Genomic DNA, 15,209 nt, shown 5'->3' with positions numbered 1-15,209 from the left:
TCTCTGTGTATATATATGAAACAAGGCTCACAAAACAATATTTAGGCTCATAACGTGGATTTTCTCTATTATCTTATTTTTAAAATACTGATCTCAACACACTGGTTGACTTTTAGGACCACAGTTGGGCTAGAACCTATAATGCAAATAGCAGTATCCTATTGAATTTGTACTTTTAAGGCTGATTTTTCTATCAGCATACTATGTCATATACACACACATACTTGAAAGAAAGAAAAACAAACTGTATATTTAAAAAATGTAGAATTATACCATCATTCCTCATTAAACTTTTATTGAAGGGTTTTAGACTCTAGGATCTGGTGCTAGACTAAATTTCTCAAATATAAGGAACTGCATGAAACCTCACTGTACATTATTGTATTTTAAATGGATCCTCAGCATAGTGTATGCAGTATGTTTAGGGACAGGAAAAACTGGAAGGGTTTTTCTGAAGAATTTTTGATGGTAGCAATTATCAAGTGAAAGTTGGAAAGTGAAAAATAATTTGGGGTGCCTGGGTGGCTCAAAGCCTCTGACTTTGGCTCAGGTCATGATTTCACGGTTTATGGGTTCAGACCCCGCGTTAGGGTCTGTGCTGACAGCTCAGAGCCTGGAGCCTGTTTTGGATTCTGTCTGTCTCTCTGTCTCTCTCTCTGCCCCTCCCCCGCTCAGGCTCTGGCTCTCTCTGTCTCTCAAAAATAAATAAACGTTAAAAAAAAAAAAACATAATAATAATTCTGCCCACCTCTATTCCAAATTCTAAATTTTATGGCTATGTTAATAGTGCTAGACAGAGGCTTAAAAAACTATTAGAGTAAACATAAGCCAGTTTATTATTGGTTTGTAGTCTGTTAAAATTTTGTATATATTTTTCTTTTACTGTGAAACAGGAGACAAAGTCTAGGAATCAGACCCCTATGCCCTAAAAAGATTAGATTGGGAGATTGAGAGATTAGATTAGGTCTCTAAGGATCTGTAGGGATGTAGGCTTGGAAACTCTCATGGGATGATTAAGCCTTCCATAGAAAAATTTAATTTTAATTCCTGGTAGAAGGAATTTTTCTCTAAAAGAAAATTAGTATATTTAATATTTTGGAAATGATCAACCCCCAAATCGTCTTCAGAACATAGTCAGTTTTTTGGTTCGTAAAGTGTAGAAATGCATTTGTTATGACAGATCTTTTATGGTTAGAAAATCTGATTGAGAAGGACATATTTCCAATCACCTAATTATGCATCTAGTTAATACCAGAATAATTCTTTTATATAATTTGAGTAATTTTAACAAAATTAATGTACTGTTAATAGCAACATTGAATTCAAATCAATGCCAACAATGGCAAGAGACCAAAATGCATTAACTTATGTGGTAAAGCAAAGACAAATAGGACTCTCAATTCAAGGTCATTAGTGTCTATTGACAGATGAAGTCTCCTTGAGTCATTCTCTGAGTTGGGTTCATAGTTTTGGCACCAAATAGAGAATATTTCCCTGAGTGTACATTTTCCTTGTAATTGTTTTAGTTTCAAACTGTCCCAACTAATTTGTTCATTTATCCCATTGCTTCCTAGACATCTTTAAGATATCATAATTATCTGAGATCATACCTGAGTAAGCCAGAACCTTCATTCCATCAAAAACAAAAACAGCCTGTTTTACTTCCTATGTTTTATTTACAGGTGTTAGTACATCTATCATTTCTTATCCACAATTCCAAAGCCAACCCAAACCAAAGAAAAACAAAAACAAAAACCAAAAACCCTGGAAAACCAAAATGTTTTTGATAACTTTTTTGTCAGCAACACTTGAACTCAATTTGCTACAAAACCTAAATTTACTGTCAGGGAGCTCTTTATCATCTATTCCACTTGGTGGAATGTGTTTAATTACATGGTACTGTTCCAGGCCCTGTTGGGGGTACAATGTTATATTGGGTGTGTAAACCATATCTCCTTTCTAACATCCAAAATGTTCTGAATTTTAAAACATATTTGGCTCCAGGTATTTTGGAGAATGGGTTATGGATCCGTTCCACTATCCAGGTGTCATGTCAGAAATCCAGAGGTCATTTTTTAACTCTCTTTTCTTAACCTCCACAACTATCATATCACTGAATCTGTTAACGTTTTTTGCCCTTCTTCCTCTGCCCCTCCCCCACAAATTCTTCTACTTCTGCTCCAGTTCAGGGTCTCATCAACTCTTAAATGGGGTACCATAGCTACCTGCTACCTAATATCTCAGCAGATGGTGTTATGCTCAAATCCATCCTCAGCAGAACCCCTCCACTAATGATCTGTAAAAATGTAAACCTGGATGTCTCTCTCCTCTGCTTAAACCTATTAATAACTTCACATAACTCAGGATAGAACCCATGGTCCTTAAAATGGTCTCACAGAATCTGACCCGTGCTTACCTATGGATTTCTACTCCATAAATCAAATTTTATGTTCCAACAACAGATTTCAATGCTTTTTCTTATGTGCTTTTTTTTTTAACCCCCCCATTGATGTTACCTCTATACCTCTTTTTAGCTCTAAGACTCAATTGAGGCCTCACCTCACTTAGGAAACTGTATCTCCCCCCCCCCCCCATACATCTGGGCTAGGAGTGATGTCTTATGCATACTCCTATCATGCACTTTACATATGTGACTTAATATAGTCTGCTTTTGTGCCTGTGTACACATACACACCCATTTAGATATTTGCAAAGCATGTAATATTTTTCTTTCCTCTAAGTCTATTGTGGAGTAAAAATATTGGAGTAAAAGTGGCACAGGGAGGGGAGAGGCATTGGGCAGGCAGTATATTTGCTTTCCTATTGGGCAGCGACCACAGAAATTGAGGATTTAGGAAACTTGTTTCACTGTACTTAGTCTATTTAATTTAGATTGCTGTTATTTCCATGTTCTTCCTTTGAATTCCATATTATTGTGGCTTTTGGTTTTGTTCCAAGGTCTGGGTTTTACCATTTACAAGTGAAAAGTTAACTTTGTGATTGAAATGTCTTATAGTTTTACTTTATAAATGTTGTACGACTGAGTATATTGCTATTGGTGAGGAATTACCGGAGGGGCAACTTTTACTTAAATAATGTAATTTAATCAGACTAGACCAAAAAAAAAAAAAAAAAAAAAAAAGTCATTCTGTCAGTTTTACCTCTTAAATAAATATTTTTCGAATCCATCTACTTTTCTCCACTCTTGTCACTATCAACATCTCTTGCCTGGATTTTTACAAATGGCCTCCCTATTGATTACCTGAATTCCTTCTGGTTAGTTCCCTACGCTGCTCCCAGAGGGATCTTTTCAAAACATTCAAAACTGCTTAAAGCCCTTCGTTGCCTTAGGATTAGACCAACTCCTTCACTCAGCCTAAAGGCCTGGCACGACTGAGATTCTGCTTACTGCACACACCTGTGTCATGTTACTCTGTTGCAGCTCTACTGGCCCTTTTTATGACCACGCGCTCCTCCTGCCTCTGGTCTTTGCAAGTGTCATCATCCCTGCCTGGAACTCTCTTCCCTCCTCTTTTGGCCCATCTAGCTAAAAACTCATCCTTCAGATTCCAGTTTGAGCTCCCCTTTTCCAGGACTAACTAGAATTTTTCACCAGTCTTCGCCTCCCCCCGACCTCCTGCTTCCGCCTATGGATTTATTTTTTATTTTATTTTTTTTAATTTTTTTTAACGTTTATTTATTTTTGAGACAGAGAGAGACAGAGCATGAACAGGGGAGGAGCAGAGAGAGAGGGAGACACAGAGTCCGAAACAGGCTCCAGGCTCCGAGCTGTCAGCACAGAGCCCGACGCGGGGCTCGAACTCACGGACCGTGAGATCATGACCTGAGCCGAAGTCGGACGCTTAACCGACCAAGCCACCCAGGCGCCCCCGGCCTATGGATTTAAATTGAAGACTGTAGCCTCGAGAAACAAATTCCCACTTAGTACCTGGGAGTAGTAACTTTAAAAAAGTTAAAGTTTCCTGAGAAAGGGAGCAGACTTTAACATGTGGCTCATATATTTAAAATTAGATTTCAGTTATTAATGCCTTTACATTTTTATCAAGTAACAGAAGATAAAATTTGTTGTCTTAATAAGTATTACCCCTTCTTTACTATTTTACTATTAAGCACTTATGTGTCAGGCATATTTTAAACAATTTCATGAATTAAACATTTAATCTTCAAAGCCACTCAATGAGGTGCATGGTATTTTTCTCCCTATTTTAGAGACAGGAAAATAGAGTAAATAATTTGCCTCTGTCTACGAGGCAGTAAAATGTCAGAGCCAATATTCCAATCCAAGCTGTCTGATTCCAAGTCCTGTACTTCTACTTAAATGTAAATAAAACTAAAAAGAATTATTAAAAGCCTTACAACAGCGATAGCATCAAAAATCCAGTCAACTCTCACTTCCCCCAGTGCTGCTGCGTCTAGGAATGCTTTAACCTCTTTTAGGTGTTGCTTCCTATTTGCCTTTTGCAATAATGTGCTTATACTACTATTCCTTAATTTATCAATGTTTGACATTATCAACTGACTTCCCATTAAAGTAGATAAATATTTAGCTCTTGAGCACACATGCCTCTTGCTCTCCCTCCATCTCTGAATATAATTCTCACATTTTTTGTTTGCATTTTGGTATTTACTTATGATTATTATGTACATATTGTTTACTGCTGAGCCAAGCAAGTTATTATGAGTATGAGTAAAAATTTTTGAACCATAGAGTTAATAATTCACTTAAGAAAAAAAAAATAGCTTAGTTTTTTGAGTATCAATTTCTGTTTCTATATACTCCAATATCTTCTCAGTATGATTCTTCCACATAATCAAACCTATCAGATTTATTGGTCTCTTCTGGAGCTCTCTGTTCTCTTGTTCCAATTTGGCCTATTGCTTTCTAAGCCTGTTTCATGGCAGGTGTTTGGGATTTTTCTTTGCTGACATTTTTGAAGGAGGCCCTATTTTTTAGATACGATGATTTTGTTGTTTACTTTCTCATGTAGGAACACATCCCCTAGTAGCTTCTTGAGAAATGATGAATGGAATTAATAAATTTGAGATGTTACCTGTCCGAAAATTTTTATTCTACTCTCAATTTTTTCCCTGCTTATTTTTTTAGTAGTTACTCTATCCACATGGTCCAAAATTTAAAACAACTAAGGACGTATATATGATAAGTCTTCTTTTAACTGTTGCCCTCTAATACCTGGTTTTCCTATGAGCAAACAATGCTCCTTTTACATATACATATATTATATATGTATAATATATACATGCGTGTGTCTATGTGTGTGTATATGTATATATAATAAAGTATATGTTATATATATAAATTGCATACATAAAAATGCAAATGAATCTCATTTTTCACTTAACTTATTGTGGAGATAACCTCATATCAGCATATAAAGTAGCTTCTTTGTTTTTAATCTGGCATAATACTCCATCATATGACTGTATCATAATTTATTTATTGTAATTTATTTCCCTATTGGTAGAGTTATCGGTTGTTTTAGTGTCTTGATGTTAAAATGATGCTTTAATGTGCAGACTTACAGGTTATCATGCTACTTGCATATTAGCATATCTGTGGGATAAATTTCTAGAAGTTATCCTCATACCTGCTTGATAATTTGTTGGAGGCGAGTAGTGTGAGACCATGCAAGTTTGATAATTCTGAGTCAGATGGATAGGGTAAAGGGCAGAAGAATACCTGGTAGTAAACACCTCATGGCAGAGTGGACCCTTGTGAGGGGCAATTCATAGTACAGAGAGGGCTTCTAATGCAAATTATTGTTTGCGTTGTTTTATTTGAGCTTTCAGATATGACCCATCTTTTTTTTTTTTTTTTAATTTTTTTTTTCAACGTTTTTATTTATTTTTGGGACAGAGAGAGACAGAGCATGAACGGGGGAGGGGCAGAGAGAGAGGGAGACACAGAATTGGAAACAGGCTCCAGGCTCCGAGCCATCAGCCCAGAGCCTGACGCGGGGCTCGAACTCACGGACCGCGAGATCGTGACCTGGCTGAAGTTGGACGCTTAACCGACTGCGCCACCCAGGCGCCCCATGACCCATCTTTTTGAACTGGTTAAGACTTGTTGCTGTTATTACCTCAGTCTCCTTCTTATATCCTTTGCCCTCTGTCATTAGTCTTTTAGCATTCATAGCCCCTTGCCCTGTTATTTTAACTCCAGCTCTTCCACTGCAGATAATCCAGAGCAGAGAGCACTCATTAGCTGGTCTTTTTTCAATAAGTCAAGAACGCATCCTTACACAATTCACAATTTAACAACCTTTCCAGCCTCCACATTGATTCATTTGCTGAATTTAGCCAACTCTACCTCCTGGATCTCTTCCCAAGCCTCCACACCCCTTCTCAATTTCTTACCTGGATTAATTTTAATAGTCTGCTAATCACCTTCAGTCTCCTCTCTGGTTCACCACCCTCACCACCAAATCCATATTAAAAACAGTTTCAAGAATAATCATTTTATTTTATTTTGTTTTGTTTTATTTTATTTTATTTTATCTTATTTTTTTAATGTTTGTTTACTTTTTAAAAAAATATTTATTTTTGAGAGAGATAGAGACAGAGCACAGGCAGGGGAGGAGCAGAGAGAGAGGGAGACACAGAATCTGAAGCAGGCTCTAGGCTCTGAGCTGTCAGCACAGAGCCTGACCGTGGGACTCAAACCCACGAGCTGTGAGATCAAGACCTGAGCCGAAGTCAGGTGCCCAACCAACTGAGCCACCCAGGCACCCCTAATGTTTATTTACTTTTGAGAGAGAGAAAGAGTGTGTGTGCAGTGCCAGTCAGAGAGGGGCAGAGAGAAATAGAGACAGAGGATCCAGGCTCTGTGCTGACAGGAGAAAGCCCAATATGGGGCTTGAACTCACGAACTGTAAGATCATGACCTGAGCTAAAGCTGGACTTAACTGATTGAGCCACCCAGGGCCCCAAGAATTAAATTAAATTTAATTAAATTTAATTAAATTTCAGTTGTAATTAGGTCATCACCCTGCTTAATACCCCTCAGGGCTTCTCCCCTTTGCCAGAAGAACTAAGTACAAACCCCACAGAGTTAGGTACCCCTTCCTTCCCTATATGGAGCTGGGCATTCAGTATTCTCATAGACCTCAGTGTGTGGTAATTGTCTATGTATGAGGAAAATTTTCCTATTTGAAGTTGGCTTTTGAAAGGAGAATAAAATTTAGTCTGACACTCGTTTATTTCCAACTGAAACATGTGTTAATAAGATCTTTTCATACTCTAACCATGAGGAGTGGGGAATGCAGGAATTTCAGATGGTGACTAGATAAGTGGAGGGATATTGCATGTTTCAAAATAGGTGCAAAAATAGCCTAATCATAAAGGCAGACATTGCTTTTATGCCTTACTTTTTTTAAATGATGTTATAGATTTGTGAAGAACTGTTTTGTTCTTTTACATCTGAGAATGTGGACGCTAATGGAGAAGAGGTAAGCACAGGGAAATGAAGAAATGTTGAGATTGAAGCCATTTTGAATTTCTAGGGATTGGCACAGTACCTTGGGCCAAATTCTATCCACCACCTGTTTTTGTAAGCAAAATTTTATTGGAACTAGCTATGCCCATTCATTTGTGTATTGTGTATGACTGGTTTTGCACCACAAAAATAGAGTAGTTGCAATAGAGACCATATGGCTCACAAAGCAAAACATATTTATTATTTGGCCCTTTATGGAAAGTTTGCTGACACTTTTTCTAGAGAAGAATGGAAGCTGAGAGGTAGAGGATGAGTATGTACCCAGTGAGTTATAGCTAAGCCTGTAGTAAGGTGAATACAAAGTGATAGCAATAGAGCAATTGCTCACTTGCTCCCCTATTCCCCTATCCCTTAAATTCTGGGGCCTCAACAGGGAGAATTAGTAGAAATTGTCTACTACTCATGAGATTTGGGATTCTTTCATAAAAGGAATGTTCACTAGACTTAATTGTTTGCAACCTGAGTGCCCATCCTCCAATTATATTCCATGTCAAGGCCCAGTACACTCTCCCTTTTACTAAGATATTGAGAAAAACATTAGTGAGGGAAGTTCCTGCATTAGTGAAAAAAAAAAAAAAATCTGTGGTTGCTCTCCTTTGTAGGCCATTAAGATTGGCTCCTTGGTCAATGGAGATGATGGGATTCCATGGTAGCAGAAGACAAGTGGCAGCATTTAACCACCAAGGACAAAGTAGGTATCTACCATAATGGAAATCTGGGACATAGATATAATCAGAAGGCATTGTTTTGCAAATGTGATGAATGAAATAGATGGGCAGTACTACAGTATCACTTGTTGTAGATACCAGAAAAAACTCTAGGCTTGGTGGCAAAAAGCATTGGCTTTAGTTGCCACAGTTGAGCCTCATTACTTCTCACTCAGTTTCCAAACCCAAGTCAATTTACAGGCCCAGAGCCCTTTGATTGAAGTTGAGGCCAGTCTTGAAGGCTACACCATTGCTTCAAGCATACACCACAAATTGTCCTCAAAAGCCTTCCCCAAAGGGACCTATAACCATTTATTAGAGAGGCTATGCTTTGGGGAAAAGAAAATACACTCAGACCTTTTGTACCAATTCCTATGGAGCCAAAATACCACTTGTGGCCCTCTAGTCATCGTGTGGAGTTATAGCATTTAGGTAATAGGTGGAGTCTTAGTGAAAGTCTGACTCACAGGAGGGTCCACCTGGTCAGCAGACCTACCCTGTGCTTATTTCCCCATTTCCTTAATATATAATTGGAGTAGACATCCTGGATACTGGCAAAATCCTTATATTGGTTCTCTAAGTGTCATGGGTTGAGGACCGTTGTGATAAGAGAAGCTAAGTGGAAGACCTTAAAACTTGCCCTCCTTCTAAGATGGTAAATCAGAAAGAATACTGTATCGAAGGGAATTGTTGAGCTCAGTGCCACCATCAAAGATTTGAAATAAGACTTGAGTTATCTATCACATCTCATTTAACTCACTTATTTGTCCTGTGCCCAAGTTGGATGGATCTTAAAGAATGAATGGACTATTGTAAACTTAATCATTGGATGATTCCAAATGTGCTTGCTGAAACAGAATGTGGTGTCTTTACTTGATATAATCAACACTACCTCTGGCATTTGGTATGTAGCTATCGACTTGGTTAACTGCTTTTTCTCTGTACCAATTTACAAGGACCACCAAAAGCAATTTACTCTTTTTTTTTTTTTTTTTATAATTTTTCTTCTCTTAACGTTTATTTATTTTTGAGACAGAGAGAGACAGAACATGAACTGGGGAGGGTCAGAGAGAGAGAGGGAGACACAGAATCCGAAACAGGCTCCAGGCTCTGAGCTGTCAGCACAGAGCCCGACGCGGGGCTCGAACTCATGGACCGTGAGAACATGACCTGAGCTGAAGTCGGACGCTCAACGGACTGAGCCACCCAGGCACCCCAAAGCAATTTACTCTTATCTAGCTTGGCCAACATTGTGTCTTCACAGTCTTGTCTCAGGGCCAGGTCAGTTCTCCTGTCCTAGAAATCTTAATTATCCCAACATCCCACAAGATATCACATTGGTTTACTATGTTGATAATATTATGCTGATTGTATTTGATGAGCAGAAAGTAGCAATTACTTTAGGTATCTTAGTGAAGCATATGAGAACCAGCGGGTAATCAGACTCACAAAAATTTAGGGGCGCCTCAGTAACATTTCTGGGCATTCAGTTGTCACTGTACTTAATAGGCCTTTTGTTTTTTTGGTTTTTGTTTTTTGTGTTTTGGAGGCAATATTTTCTTCTCTCCTTCCCATTTCTTTCTTTCTTTCTTTCTTTCTTTCTTTCTTTCTTTCTTTCTTTCTTTCTTTCTTTCTTTCTTTTTTAACAAAATATTGCATAGAATTTGTTAGATACTAAGTTTACAATTTAGTCTTTAGGTAACTGAATATTACGTTGGGGATGTGTCAGAATTTGAAAAGTAATTCCCATTGTCACTGGAGACAATGGCTGTTGGCATTCTGTGTCTCATTCCAGGGTTCCTCTTCACTTGTAAGGAGGATGCTTGCATCTTGCTAGGTGCTTGTTTTGTTTTTCCACCGGAGTTCAAATGTGCGAGAAAGTGTGCATATGGAAACTGAGCAGTCAAAAGGGTAGACTATGCTGCTTATTGTCTCTCAGCTGTAAATTCATTCTCTTCTCCTGCTCTGTAATAATGGAGTGGAGCGGGGGGGGGGGGGGGTGCTGGAAATCTGTAAATATTTCTCCTTTGCTGGCTGGCACAATGTTAATTAAGCCTTGTCAGTAGAGGGCACTGGAGGGATACTGAAAGTAGAAGATACTTTTCCTTCCTGGTTTCAGGGTGACTTTCTGGCTAGGCTCTTACTGAGCATATACCTTTTTCTCTACTTCTAGGCCTCCACATAGTTTTCTCTAGTGTTAAGTAACTGCATGGCACAGTTTTCTCTAGAGTTGGCACACCTGTGCCCCCTGCACTTTCTCCAGAGCTTGACTTGGACAGCAGGGTTGTACCCTGGAGTCATAGACATCATGGACCTGTTCCCCAGCCCACGTCACTGCTCCATACACTCTTTGTTTAGCCTTATACATGTGCACATTGGGGACCCCACAAAACTGGGTTTCCAAGGCACCAACTACCCAAATTTTATCCTAGGCACCAACCTGCACCATATTGGCCCAGGCTATACATGAAAGTGCACTACATTCCTGCAGAGCACAGCTTCTTAACTCCAGGTGCCATCAGCAGCCAGCTGTTAGCATCGGCACTTAACAAGTTCCAGGGTTTGACATCTTCCTATGAATGGCTTCTTCTGGGACTCCACAGGTCAGATTTTGGGCAAGTTTCACTAGTGAGATACCTCTGTAACTTTTCCACTGTCAAGGAGCCAACACTGCTCTTTCTGTAGAGATCTCTGGATCTATGTGCTGGTGAGGGGAAGGTTCTTCCTTGGGCTCTCATCTCAGCCTTGTAGGTAGTGATTGCCCCTTATATCTACTACTCCTATATTATTTTGAATTCTTTTTAACTCTCACTAACCAATTCCCTGTTACTCCAGTCCTCTCAGAATAATATATTATACTTTCCTTTTTCAAATCACTATATAGTTTCTGTCTCCTTACTAATCCAAGAGCCATCAACTGTGTTTACAAAGTAAATAGATAAATCTTTTAGAAGGTAGTACTTCTACCCAGGAGAAGTACTAGTTAAGTGGGTAATCTGTAGGAGCACTCAATTCACTCCTCAAAATTATGCCATAACCAATCAGTATATACCTTTCACAGGTGCAGATTCAATCACAGTAGCAGGAGAGAGAATATGTGAGCTTGCCTTCACCACCATATTACCCTCCCCTGCAAAGGGTAGTGCAGTTCCATAATTACTTGTATGCTCCAAATTGTGTAGAGTTGGCTGCTCTACAAATTAAGATCCTGTTCATAACCTTTCACCTTCAAAGATAATATTGTCAATAGAGATGCTTATCTGACCAGGTTTAGCTGAGAAGTTGGATGTGTGACCACACCCTTTTCAGTATTAAATAAAAGCAGTGCCTCTGAGTTGTTGGAGCTCAGCTCTGTTACTAGACTTTTTGTCACATAACCTGCAGATGACTTTTGTTCAGAAAGTCATCTTACTCTGTGACAGTTACACGCAGTTAGTTGTTCACTGGTGGCATTTTCCAGCCAGCCAGAGCAACCCCAGTTTGTTTTTCAGCTGGGATACTTGGGATATGTCTGCTGCTTCCTCCTGTGAGGAAGCATGTAGCCATCTCAGGGCAGTTTGCTTTGTATCAGTGTTTGTCCCTTGTCATACATCCACAGGTCACTTCCTGCTTAGAAGAATTTCAGGCAAGGGTGTGGAAATGGATTTAATCATAACCGAAACTAAACAACCATAATAGTAAGTCACCGTGAAATTTGGTTTTACCAATAAATACAAGCAGAAATGACTTCCTGCCACCCCTCCATTCCCTAACTAGTAGATGAGAGGTGCTTAATAAAGTTTCTGCCCAAGCACGTAAGGTTTATTATTAGAGCAAGTTTTGTTGTTGTTTTGATTCGATTAGGAGATCTAGGTAATGTGTGGCAAAGATCAAATATGAATTAATTTACAGTAGTGTACTCTTCTTACTCTACAATCTATGCTACATTTTGGATATATAATTTTGTAATGTTTTGTTTTTTGTGATTACCCTTAATTTTTTATCGCATGCTTTAATTCATGCTGTAGCAAGCAAGTTTCATATACAATTAGGCTTTGTGCCAGTTAAAGTCACCTGGAACCAGACCTTAAATCCCTGAAGCTGTAAATGTTTATTGTCACAAATATAGGAACAAGAAATGGAAAGAACTACTATCCTCTTATTTTATTAAATGTTACTTTCACATGCGGTTATGAAACGTTCTGCTTTTCACTGCTTTAGAAGATTGCTTCAGTTGGAATATTTTAAATTAAACTAACAACTAATGTCTTTGCAATGTGTCCTTTTCCACCTGGAAGGGACAACTGGACTAAAGATGGATCTTTTCCAGTTTGAATCTGCATGTAAACGACATCCTCAGGTGACTCATTGTCACATTAAAGTTTGAGAAACTAGAGTCTACATAACTGAAAGCCACAGCTCTGTAGTTATTTTGATTTGTGATAGCTCAGTCTTTTCTGTTCAGATAGCAACATGTTTTTACCCTGGAGAATAACCCATTGATTTTTAACCCAATCTCACAGACTGTTAGAATCATGCATATTATTTCAGTCATTTTAAAGTATCATTATTTTGTGCATGTTTTAATTTATTATTAATGCCTTTTTGTAATGTCTACATATATTCTAGCATATAGATTGATAAGGCCTCTGAATATTAACTTTTTTCTAATTTTAGAAATTTATAATAGAGATCTTTGAATAGATCTTTGAATTTAAATTAATTTTTTCTAGTTTAAAAAAGCTATTTCATGATATTAATCTCTCCTGTGAATCTGACCTTTAATAATTAGCAAATGACATTTTAGATAGGTGTGTTTAAAGGTTTTAGAAAGTACAATAAGACCTCTACCTGCTAATCATATTTATATCCTGAATTTGCTGTTGTGCTGTTTTTTTTTTTTTCATTTTTGAAACTTCTGAGTTTAATTGGAAGTTGAAATTAAGAGAAATTTGTTTTGTTTCATTGGCTGTTTTCACATAGGTCTTGACATTTGGTAAGTAGTGAGGCTTAGGAACGTGATGTTATTTCCAGGAATAGGAGTTAAGAATCCTGGTTTTGTTTAACTCATTCATTTATTGTGTGGCTTTTGGATTATGTGTTTTATTGCGCAGAATCTGAGTTTTTCCATCTTTATGATAGGAATAACATATTTTAAAAGTAATTTTGCAACGCCATAATTTGTAGTAAAACCCCAGTGTGTCATTTATATCAGCATTAATCTCTGAGCCTTTTCAGGAAACTTTGGGTCATTCTTGCTTTGGATTTCATCTTATCTCTCCATGTCAAAATAACTTTTGCTCATTTTGTATCAGCATTCTATTTTGAAAAACCTGTCTTTGGAGTATCAGAAATTAATAGTGTGGTTGCTTTTGATTAGGTGCAGTCATTTCCCTATCAAGTGCTAGTTTTGATTTGCCTAAAGTCTTGTGACCTACACCAGTGATTCTTAACCCTTGCCACCCTTTAGAATTATCTGGAGAGCCTAAAATAACAACAAAAGCAGGACCTGGGCCCTGGCCCTAAAACAATTATATCAAACTCTCTAGAGGGGAGGCCTAAAGCACTCTTTTTAAAGAGCTTTCTGCTAAGTGTATCCAGAGTTGAAGACCGCTAATAGAGATGCTTAATGTTGAGTGTAATTTATCATTAATGGAAGCCTAATATTGCACATTAGCAGCAAAGGACAGAAAATTCATATAAAAATCCCTGGGAGATTCATTTCAGAATCTTCAAGTGATCAGCAATTGATAAAAGAAGACTATTCCCTTCTGAAATAATCTGCAAAGAGCAAAGCATCATGTTCCTACTCTAGTAAACTCTGCCACTAAAAGGTCTCAATCTCTTAATCCTCCATTGTTAAAATCTACAATCTCATCCTCAGCCTTATTTCCAAAAACACGTTCTGAAAATAGTTGTGTGGTTTTTATTTTTATTTTTTTTATTTTTATTTTCATTTTGTATAGAGAGAAAGCGCACACAAGTGGGGTAGAGGGGCAGAGGGAGGGAGAGAGAGAGAGAGAGAGAGAGAAAGAGAGAGAGAAAATCTCAAGCAGGTTCCACTCTCGGTGAGGAGCATGACATGGGGCTTGATTCCAGGATCCTGGAATCATGACCTGAGCCAAAATTGAGTTGGACCCTCAACTGACTGAGCCACCCCAGCGCTCCAGTGTGTGTGTGTGTGTGTGTGTGTGTGTGTGTGTGTGTGTGTGTGTGTGTGTGTGTGTGTGTGTGTGTGTGTTTATTTGACTCATTTGTCCAGAAAACCTTATGTGGTATGAAGCTATTTGTAGTTCTTTCCTTAGGGTTTCCCCTTATCTCCTTACATTTAGAGTATCATTTCTTGACCCTTGAAGATCTTATTTCAGATAACTTCAACTAAAAGCTTAGTATTGTTTTCAATGTAAATTTTAGTTAGCTAACATACAGTGCAATATTGGTTTCAGGAGAAAAAAACTTAATATTTAAAAAAAAATTTTTTTTAATGTTTATTTATTTCTGAGACAGAGACAGCGCATGAGTGGGGGAAGGGCAGAGAGAGAGGGAGACACAGAATCAGAAGCAGGCTCCAGGCTCTGAGCTGTCACCACAGAGCCCGACGCGGGGCTCAAACTCACAAACTGTGAGATTATGACCTGAGCCGAAGTCGGTCGCTCAACCGACTGAGCCACCCAGGCGCCCCAAAAAGCTTAATATTTTAGATCAGACCTGAGTTTGAACACAGTTGGGAGAATACTGCTTTTCCATTTAAACTGAATCATGTTGGCCAAGCCACTGAATCTATTTGACGCTCAGTGTTTGTGGGCAAAATGGGAATGACTTCTCAAGATTATTGGAAGACTACATGAGAACCTGTGTAATATTAAAGTATCGGGGACCTAATCAGTATTTAACAAAAGTAAATTATTATTTTATTATTTCTAATAAATTAAATCTTGGTCCTTTTTTCCTTTTCCTGGTAAAAAAATTTGTTGGGTGCTCACTGTGTC

At 38.1% G+C, this 15,209-nt stretch overlaps 1 protein-coding gene across 5 annotated transcripts in view; it reads left to right on the top strand.

Moving 5' to 3' along the window:
* Positions 1-15,209, top strand: part of GALNT3 (polypeptide N-acetylgalactosaminyltransferase 3) — a 98,881-nt gene that overhangs the window by 57,265 nt on the left and 26,407 nt on the right. Inside the window, exon 2 of one of the 5 annotated variants that reach the window (XM_086718801.1) lies at positions 11,840-11,918. The exons of 3 other annotated variants lie outside the window; for them this stretch is intronic. The gene's annotated coding sequence lies outside the window, so the exon portion shown is untranslated. Of the gene's footprint in view, positions 1-8,136; positions 8,226-11,839; positions 11,919-15,209 lie in introns of all 5 variants that reach the window. One more of the 5 variants, XM_086718800.1, reaches the window with a different exon arrangement.

The sequence above is a fragment of the Puma concolor genome, chromosome C1 (assembly GCF_028749965.1).
Source record: "Puma concolor isolate L17-30 chromosome C1, mPumCon1.1.hap2, whole genome shotgun sequence".
NCBI lineage: Eukaryota > Metazoa > Chordata > Mammalia > Carnivora > Felidae > Puma > Puma concolor.
The sequence above is the reverse complement of the archived record's forward strand: the minus strand, read 5'-3'. Positions and strand labels throughout refer to the sequence as shown.